Source organism: Capsicum annuum, chromosome 7 (genome assembly GCF_002878395.1).
Source record: "Capsicum annuum cultivar UCD-10X-F1 chromosome 7, UCD10Xv1.1, whole genome shotgun sequence".
Lineage (NCBI taxonomy): Eukaryota > Viridiplantae > Streptophyta > Magnoliopsida > Solanales > Solanaceae > Capsicum > Capsicum annuum.
In genome coordinates, this window is record NC_061117.1 from 140,743,242 (window position 1) to 140,753,452 (window position 10,211).

Here is a 10,211-nt window from a genome sequence, read left to right on the forward strand (position 1 = left end):
GCCGTGAGACTAATCCTCCGTTTCTCGGTCAGCGCATTTTGCGGTAGGAAACTAGCCACAAAGTTTGCTTCATTCGCTAGAGGCGGGAATCGAACCCCCGACCTCTTGCTTAAGGGAAATAGCGCTGAACAACTATGCCAGCTCTGGTTGTTCATGAAAAAGTTCTTATTATGAGAAAAGTGCCCCCAAGAGTTCTAAAATATATAGCAAGAAAATAATATATGTTTAGACTTCAAACATATATGAAAAGCATAAGGAGAATGGTATGTGACGTGCAATTTTATTTAGACTTTTTTACATTCTTTATAATAATTTTTTGTGTATTTTGACAATATGTTTTAGTTCTATATTTTCATGTTGGGATTATATTCATTGTGTCTTCTAATGTTGTTAAACATATAAATTGCAGGCATGGACATGTCAATTTTTTTTTCATGCCAAACTTTCAGATAATTGGATACATATGTTAACAAGAGTGATATGTTGTTTCTTTTTTGATTGTTACAATTGTATTATTGTACGATTAAATATTTATCAAAATTATATTTTACATATTTATCAAAATTTCTCTCTCTTCACTAACGTTACAATAACATTTCACCAAACGTCTTTCTTCTTCGATCAAGCAGCCGGCGCCGGCGCCGGCAATAGGTAAGTCTACATTCTTTGCCTCTCTCTCGAGCTCCTTCTCTCCCTCTCTCTCTCCCCCAACTCTCTAGAGTGACTTTTCTCTCTCCCTCCTCTCTTCTTAGCCATCTGCCGCTGTTATAGCCAGGAAGACTAGGGTTTTCACCGGTGACAATCCCCAAAACACAGAACTAGTCACGCCCCGTTGAAGCTCCAGATCCAGCGATAGGCGACAGCCGGCGGTGCTCCGGCATAGCTTTTCGGCGATGCTATTTTCAGCAAACAACCCAGAGAGCAAAATTGATAATACCATCAGCACACAGGAGTACCCTGGTGACAGCTAAGCTTTGATATTTACATACTTTTACTAGTTATTATTTTACCATTTGGTTTGTATTATTTTGTTTTCTTGTGAGTATAGTTTGTATTGGTTTGGTGTAGCTTGTTGGTAGATATCTGTGTGTTGTTGTAGCTACTAGGCCGAATCAGGTATTTTTGTGACTGAATACTATTTCTTTACTACTTTCTTCCTTTTTTTTTTCTACTTTCCTATTGGTGCTTTGTTTTTGGTGTCTTCTTTTCTATCGGCTTGGGGCTTTGTTTGGGCTTGGTTTTGGCCTTAAGTGGTGGCTGTAGGGGTTGATGGTGGAATAGGGTCATGTCTGAGGGGGTTGGGGTTGGGGTTAGGGTTGGGGTCGGCTTTGTGTGGGGGTGAAGAGAGGCGGTCAGGGGTAGGTATGGGGACTAGGTCGAGTGTTTGGGCTGGGGCGGTGAGTGGTGGTAGAGATAGGTGAGAGGTGAGAGTAGATATATTGAGGGTAGGGTCTTGGAATAAGGGACCCTTCAGGGTAAGTCCATAGAGCTGGTGAAGATTCTTAAGAGGATGAAGATTAATATTGCGTGTGTTCAGGAGACTAAATGGGTAGGGTCTAAAGCTAGGGATGTGGATGGGTATAAGTTGTGGTACTAAGGGTGTGACATGCGTCGGAATAGTGTGGGGATCTTAGTGGATGAGGATCTTAGAGCGCAGGTGGTGGAGGTAAAGAGGTTCTGTGATAGGTTGATGACGATAAAGTTGATCATTGGGGGATTTATGCTACATGTGTGTAGTGTTTATGCTCTGCAGGTGGGCTTGGGAAAGAAGATGAAAGCGAGGTTTTAGGAGGCTTTGGATGAGGTGGTGAGAGGCGTGCCTAGTTCGGAGAGGATTGTCATAGCGGGGGACTTCAATGGGCACATTGGGGTTATGCCAGGAGGTTATGATAACGTACATGGAGTTTTTGGTTTTGGTGATAGAAATGAGGAGGGGGCAACTTTGTTGGATTTTAAGAGGGCTTTTAGGTTAGTGGTGGTGAATTCGAGCTTTCCGAAGAAGGAGGGTCATCTGATTACCTTTTAAAGTGCGATAGCCAAGACTCAGATTGACTTTATGCTGCTAAGGAGGGGGATAGGGTTTTATGTAAGGACTGTAAAGTCATTCCGAGTGAGCATCTTTCGACTCAGCACAGGATCTTGGTGATGGATTTATTTATAAAGAGGAGTAAGAAGAGAAGGGTTGAGGAGGGTCGGCCTAGAATTAGGTGGGGTGGCTTGATGCCAGATTAGATGAAAATAGAAGAGAAAGTCGTGGTTTTGGGGGTGTGGGATTGTAGGGGAGACATGGATGCCATGTGGGATAAGGCTGCCAGTTACATCACGAAGACTGCTAGAGAAGTATTGGGTATTTTAAGAGGTCGGGCAGGACGACTTAAGGGGGACTGGTGGTGGAATGAAGATGTTAAGAAGAAAGTGGAGATTAAGAAGGGGGCGTATGTTAAGCTGATTGAGAGTAAAGATGCAGAGGAGAAGCGGATGAATTGGGAGGTCTACAAATTAGCAAAGAAGGAGGCTAAGCTTGCAGTTACGGCAGCAAAGTCAGCAGTGTTTGAAAGCTTGTATGCGGGGTTAGAGGAGAAAGACGGGGAAAAAAGGTTGTATAGGCTTGCTAAGGCTAGGGAAAAGAGGGGTCGGGACCTCGACCAAGTGAAGTGCATTATGGGCAAGGATGGTAGAGTTTTGGTGGAGTATGCCCATATTAAGAAGAGATGGCAGGAGTATTTCTATAGGCTTTTAAACGAGGAAGGGGACAGAGGCATTGAGTTAGATGAGCTATAACACTCAGAGAAGAGACGTGATTCTAGTTATTGTAGACGTTTTAAGGTTGAGGAGGTCAGGGAGCTATTTGTACGATGCATAGGGGAAGGGCGACGAGGCTTGATGAGATTCCGGTGGATTTTTGGAAGTTTTCAGGTAGGGCAGGGTTAAGGTGGTTAACTGATTTGTTTAACGGTATTTTTAAGACGACGAGGATGCCTGAAGCCTGGATGTGGAGTACGATGATTCCTTTATACAAAAACAAGGGGGACATTCAGAGTTGCACCAACTATAGGGGTATCAACCTGCTGAGTCATACTATGAAGATTTGGGAGAGGGTGGTGGAGCAAAGATTAAGGAAGATCGTGTCCATTTTAGAGAATCAGTTTAGTTTTATGCCCGGTCGCTCGACGACAGAGGCAATACACCTGGTGAGGAGATTAGTGGAATAGTATAGGGAACGAAAGAGGGATTTGCACATGGTGTTCATCGACTTAGAGAAGGCTTATGACAAAGTCCCTAGGGAGTTTATTTGGAGATGCTTAGAGGCAAGAGGGGTCCCGGTGGTGTACATTAGAGCTATTAAGGACATTATGATGGAGGAAAGACTCGGGTGAGAATGGCGGGAGGGGACTCAGAACATTTTTCAGTCGAGACAGGGTTGTATCAAGGTTTGACTCTTAGCCCATTCCAGTTTGCGTTGGTGATGGATATGTTGACGCGACATATTCAAGGGGAAGTGCCGTGGTGTATGTTATTTGCGGACGATGTAGTGTTGATTGACGAGACGAGGGGAGGGAGGGTGAATGAAAAATTAGAGGTTTGGAGGCAAACCCTGAAGTCTAGGGGGTTCAGGTTGAGTAGGTCCAAGATGGAGTATATGGAATGCAAGTTTAGTGACTTGAGGTAGAAGGACGATATGGTGGTGAGGCTGGATTCCCAGGATATTTGTAAAAGGGATAGTTTTAAGTATCTTGGGTCTATGATTCAAGGGAATGTCGAGATTGATGAGGATATCTCTAACCGTATTAGAGCAGGTTGGATGAAGTGGAGGCTCACCTCGGGTGTGTTGTGTGATAAGAAGGTGCCACTTAAGCTTAAAGGCAAATTTTATAAAGTGGCAGTCCGTCCAGCTATGTTATATAGAGCACAGTGTTAGCCTGTCAAGAACTCCCACATTCAAAAATTGAAGGTGGCAGAAATGAGAATTTTACGTTGGATGTGTGGACTTACCAGAGGGGATAAAGTTCAGAATGAGATAGTCCAGAAGAAGGTGGAAGTGGCTTCGGTGGAGGATAAGATGCGGGAAGGAAGGCTGAGATGGTTTGGGCATGTGATGAGGAGGGGCACGGATGCCCAGTTCGTAGGTGTGAGAGACTAGCATTGGATGGCTTTTGGAGGAAGAGAGGTAGGCTGAAAAAGTACTGAAGGGAAGTGATTAGACATAATATAGAGCAGCTACATCTTACTAGGACATGACCCTAGATAGGAAGGTGTGGAGGTCACAGATAAGGGTAAAAAGCTAGGTCGTGTGCGTAGGTTGTAGCTAGTAGTAGAAGAGCTCATGTATAGCTGGGTTAGTAATCCTAGTACTGTGTCCATAGGTGGGGGTCGTACTTTCTGGATGCCATATTTCTTATCTCTTATTTCATATTGCGCTTATTTATCTTATTTCGTATTGCTCTGATTTCCATTTTATTTTTAGTATGTCTTATTCCTTTTATGTTATGCCACCCACCATGCTTAATGGTGCGTTACGCTCTTGCTTACTATGCTCTATCTTGAGCAGGGGGTCTATCGGAAACAGCCTCTCTACTTCTTTGGAGGTAGCGGTATGGACTGCGTACATTCTATCCTCCCCAGGCCCCACTTTGTGGGAATACACTGAGTTTGTTGTTGTTGTGTATTATTGTACGATTCATCACTATAGAATTTTTGTTGATTTAATTATTCTTAAATATATTATTTTTCATGTCCAGATAACTCATTATTATAATTTATTGACCCACAATATCGATATACAATTTATTCTATAATATTAATTACTATCATGTCTATTGTTAGAAATTGTTTAGCTTAATACACATGGTAGATGAATGTTCGGTCTATCAAAAATAATTTCTCTATCTTTCGAAGATAGTGATATGGTATGTATTTTATCTTCCATAGATTCTACATATGAGATTATATTAAAAATTCTCTTAAAATTGAAGGCATGACTATTGAATCATAATTTTTGTTAGTTGGTCGAGGGTCTGTTGACTCTACATATGAGATTATATTGAAAATTATCTTGAGATTGAAGGCATAACTATTGAATCATAATTTTTATAAGTTAGACGAGGGTCTGTTGACTCTACTTTTGAGATTATATTAAAAATTATCTTGAGATTGACGACATACTATTGAATCATAATTTTTGTAAGTTAGCTGAGGGTTTATTGAAAATAATTTCTCTACCCTACAAAGGTAGTGATAAGGTATCTATTCTATTCTCCACAGAATCCATAGTAAGCCAAGGTATATTGAATAATAGTTTCTCTACCCTACAAAGGTAGTGATAAGGTATCTATTCTATTTCCACATATGGGATTATATTGAAAATTATCTTGAGATTGGAGGCATAAAAAATCAAAATCATATTATTTATAAGTTAGTGGAGGGTTTATCAAAAACATTCTCTCTGTTCTACAAAAGTAGTGATAAGGTATGTATTCTATGCTTTACAAAATACATATGTGAGATTTGATTAAAAATTATCTTGAGATTGAAGGCATAACTATTGAACCATATTTTTTGTAAGTTTGTTACGTATTTTTTTTATTCAATGATTTTTCAACAGTAATTGAAGTACCGTGTTCAATATCTATATCAACAATAAAATTTATAAAAAATAATCATTTCATTATTCCCTAATATTTATAAATAGTCATGTCATTTATTTATTTTTCTAATATTTAAGAACAATCATTTAATCAGTTTCTAACATAAGAAATAATTATTTAATGATTTTCATAATATTTAAGACTGAAATCTACAACAATCCCTTTTTTTACAAAAAATAATTTTATTCTTTTTATAAATAATGTTATTAATTAACATAGACACGCGTGGAAAGAACGTACACTAAATTAGTACTATATTAAAAGTGAAGAGTGTAAAATATTATTTAAATTTTTTTTCCTTTATTAAAAACCGTTATAATAGATAAAAAAAATTGTTTTTTTAAAGCATTTTTCTTGAATTGTTAATTAATTATCAAAAAAAAATAAAGAGACCTAAAATATATGAGAATAATTAAGCGGTCCTAAAAAAAAAAAATTTATCATATTGAATAAAGGAAAGTAAAAGCCAATTAAGAAGAGAAAATATGTAAAATTAATTTTCCCTTTTTACTGAAAAGGTATTATCCTTCAATATATATATTTTCAAACATTTTTAGATTAATAGAAATATGTTGTTTGTATTTTATTTTGGTCCATTAGTGACATCTAGGTTTTGAGGAAGGTCGATTTTTTGAAAAATAAATAAAGAGCTAATATTGATGGAAGAACATATATTTTAATGTAATGTATACTATTATACTATTTGATTCAGCTCATATTTGTGTATAAGTATATCTATTACATAAGATTGATCATGAGTTTCACTCTTTAAGATAAAAAAAGATCCAAATCGAATTGATTAAATAAATTGAATTTTATTTGATTTAATTTTGTATTCTAAAAATTGATAATAGTTGAACTAATTTTGATTTTGCTCAAAAAAGTTGAAGAAATGCTCAAATTTTAATTTTAAATAATCAAAGGATATACGTGCAAGGCACGTGTGTTTAAACTAGTATTTATTAAGTTAGTGTAACTATTTGCTGCAAGAACAAGTATTTGCTTTTTTTCTTGTATGTACTTTGTGGTTCACATCTAAAAATAATTTAATAAATATATTAAATTATTTTTAAATGTGAACCACAAAGTACATAAAAGAAAAAAGTAAATACTTATTTAACCCAAAGTACGTATAAAGTTCATACAAGAAAATTATTGTACATATACAATTACTTTTCTAAATACTTCTAAACCTTTCCAAACATTTAACCCAAAAAAAAATTCCAAACATTTCTAAACTTTCCAACAAATGTTCCAGCTACTACAATTCATACACCATCCTTGAAATGTTGAAAGAATTGAGATTCAATAGATGTATGTGGAATCCTTTAAGGTATTTTTAAGGTTAGAACAGATTTTTACGTGTTTATAATTAGGTGGGGAAGTGATAAAATTAGTCAAGCACTACTCAGCTTTCTAAATTTTCAGGGTTGATCTGAGGCACTACGACACTATTTGCTTCACTAGCGCACCAAGGAGAATTACAGAAAGAGGGAAAATGGAGGAAGAAACCGGCTTTTGGCGCTTAATTTTTTTTTTAGCTTTTTGGCTCCAAAAAAATTTCAGGAAAAATCACCATATATATGATAAAACAAACGAGGGGTTCCATTGCAAAATGAAGTGGAATTTCTGAACCTGAACAAGTAGACCAGGATAAATAATTGTATGCAACAATCATATATCAATTGATTTGTTAATTGGTGTTTGGCACATACTGGTGAAACACTAAAAAGGAATTAGCGATGTACAAATTCTATTGTATGCTAATTCTTGTTTTTATTGTAAGAAAAGCAGAGTTATGTGGATCGGTTATGCTTTTGTTGGAGTTAACCACAAAGTCTTTAGGTTCAGGACGAGTGAAGTTTCAATGTTTTATGACAAAAAAAACATAGGGTCTTTTTCAATTTCTAGATGAACTAGATTAGGCATGGCTCCTGTCTCGACCCTCCAGGTTTTTAAATTTGGCAGCCCTAGAGTTTAAGAGTTTTGAGGAGGTATTGCAACAACCCTCTCAGTCAATACCCTGACCACTTCTTTAAGATCGGTCAACGCCGTCTTTATATTCATCAGATCTGGCTCCAAGATTATATACATCCTAGCCATAGTTTGGCCATCATACCTATCTTATATGGTCTATATTGACCTAACCACACCCCAAATCTCATCACTAACATAGGACTTAACCCCAAACTCTAACTCTTGATCCTAGTATCATGTAGAAACAGGCTCTATATGATCTCTTCTAACTGTGAAGTTGGAATCAATGTGTAATCGGCTGGAACCAATGGTCGACTGTAAATGAGTGTCGGTGATGCAAAAGAGGATGAGGCACGATTATTAGATTCCAGTAAGTCACTCGCTTGGGCATCCCCAAATATATCTGGTATCTTAAGGCCTATTGCTGGGGTAGTCTAGTTGCATATATCCTTTATCAATCCCATGTCAGCAACATTGGTCGGTTGAATCAATTGGTATACTATACTAATAGTCGGGACCTGTGCACGTCTCATCAATTGAGTAATGAGATAAGGGAAAGGTAATATGGTGCTAAACTAGAGCACCCTGTCTCGTATCTCTTTTGCAATGATCTGTGGGATGTTTAACTTAACTTCAGAAACAAATGCACTACCATAAAAGCATTGGTCATGCCCGATGTATTATCATTGGTTGTGGGTATGATCCATTGCTTGACCACTAACCACCAGACTTTGGCAGTAAACTTTAGACCGTACTTGTAGATTGCAGCAATGTTGATCATAGGGCATTTTCACCAACATTAGTAATGCCCGCCGACACCTAGACTGCATCATCTTACCACCCACACTCAAACTTCTAACACTCTTTAAGTCATTCATCCAAAATTTATACTCTACAGTCTCTTTAGTCATCTCAAATGCGACTCTAACAAGGAACTAGAGATACCCTTGATAGAGATATCTACTTTAGGGTCCTGGACCCATAAAGTGTTGAGTATGGGTTTCTTCTTCATGTCCTTATCCTTATCTAAAGGATTCATATTCTTTAGCATGGATGCATTGTTGGAGTAAAACTTACCAACTCTAAAACATAGTTCCATAAGGGTCTTGTCCTCTATCCTATCTCATATCGCTCAAATCCATAAACTAATACTAGAATTTTCTGGACGGACTCTGGTAGGTTTTGTGGTTCTTCTTGAATTATCCTCTTCCTATTCCTCCAGTTTGTCACTGAGATCCTATTAGTGTAATAGTCCCTAGAGTTTAGGACTATCCAACATCTCGAATCCATACCCCTTTAAGGTGGGGCAGTAGCAGCACCCTTAAATTATTCGAGGTTAGACTCATCCTCCTTCTATGAGGAACTCCCTTCTTTAGCATACTTATTGTTACCCCCTGGTCCCTTCCCTCTTCAAACTAGGAAAGGTTTATTGGGGTAGCAGTCTTGACGAAGGCTGCAAATATCGTGGCCTTGGCTTATTCCCTATTTTTTTTTCTTAGCCCTCATTGTCTAAGAGGAGTGTTATTTATATTCATATCTAGTGGAAAAGTCCACCTCAGTCCCACTTGAGTTTTTGGACTCACTCTTCGAGGATGGAGGTGTGTCCGTAGGTGCCAATAATTTACTAGTCCCACTTGAACAGTAATTTTTTGTACGTAAATAGGTTAGTGCTAAAATCTAGATCGAGATCTTAAGCTTCGACAGTTCAGCAATAGAGAATTTGTGAGATAGAGGGAGTAGAAGAATTTTCTAAATTGGAAACTGTATTAATCTAATCTATTACAGTTGTACAAGCTAATACATATATAAACTCGTACCGACTCAACTAATTCTGCCAGCTAATCATTTAACTATGAATATTAACTGATTACAGAAATAATAACTAACTAATTATAAGTGATTATAACATGCTCATGCTTAATTCAACACTCCCCCTCAAGTTGGAGGGTATAGAATGTTAAACAACATGTTGTTGTCTGTTCAATCCTTTGGTCAGTAAATAAATTAGGCAACTTTTGTAGAATAAGCATAGGTTCTTCTTCATATCCACTCCTTCTCAAGGTTAACTTGGTGAGGCTTTGTGAAAAAAAGTGGTGTTCTTGTATTTTATGTGTCACAAAACCACATAAAGAAACAAGAGAGGCAACCTGAATCATCCTCCTTAATTAGCCCTAGCTTGTAAGTCATATAGTGGTACAGAAAGAAATTCAACATACATTTTAATGAAAATTAAATGCTAAAGGCTTTATTTTTTCCCTTTAGTTTGTTTGCAATCTATAGGTGATTGTAAATGTATATTTATCCCAACATTGTTGGTTTACTTATAGTGCTGATTTCAACAATGGTGAAGCCAGGTTTTTCACAAAATGTATTCAAGATATAGGTATATCAATATGATTTTCGACAAAGGGTGTAAAACTGACCACCTTTCACTAGCTTGTTGCTCTGTCACCAGTTGCAATAGGAAGACTGTTGAAGTTGATATTAGCTTTGCACCCTGTATATATTAGTTTCTACATATCTATGTGAGTTTTGTCTTTTGCCATCTTTAAAAGGAAAAGTAAGTTGAAGAACAATATTAATAACATG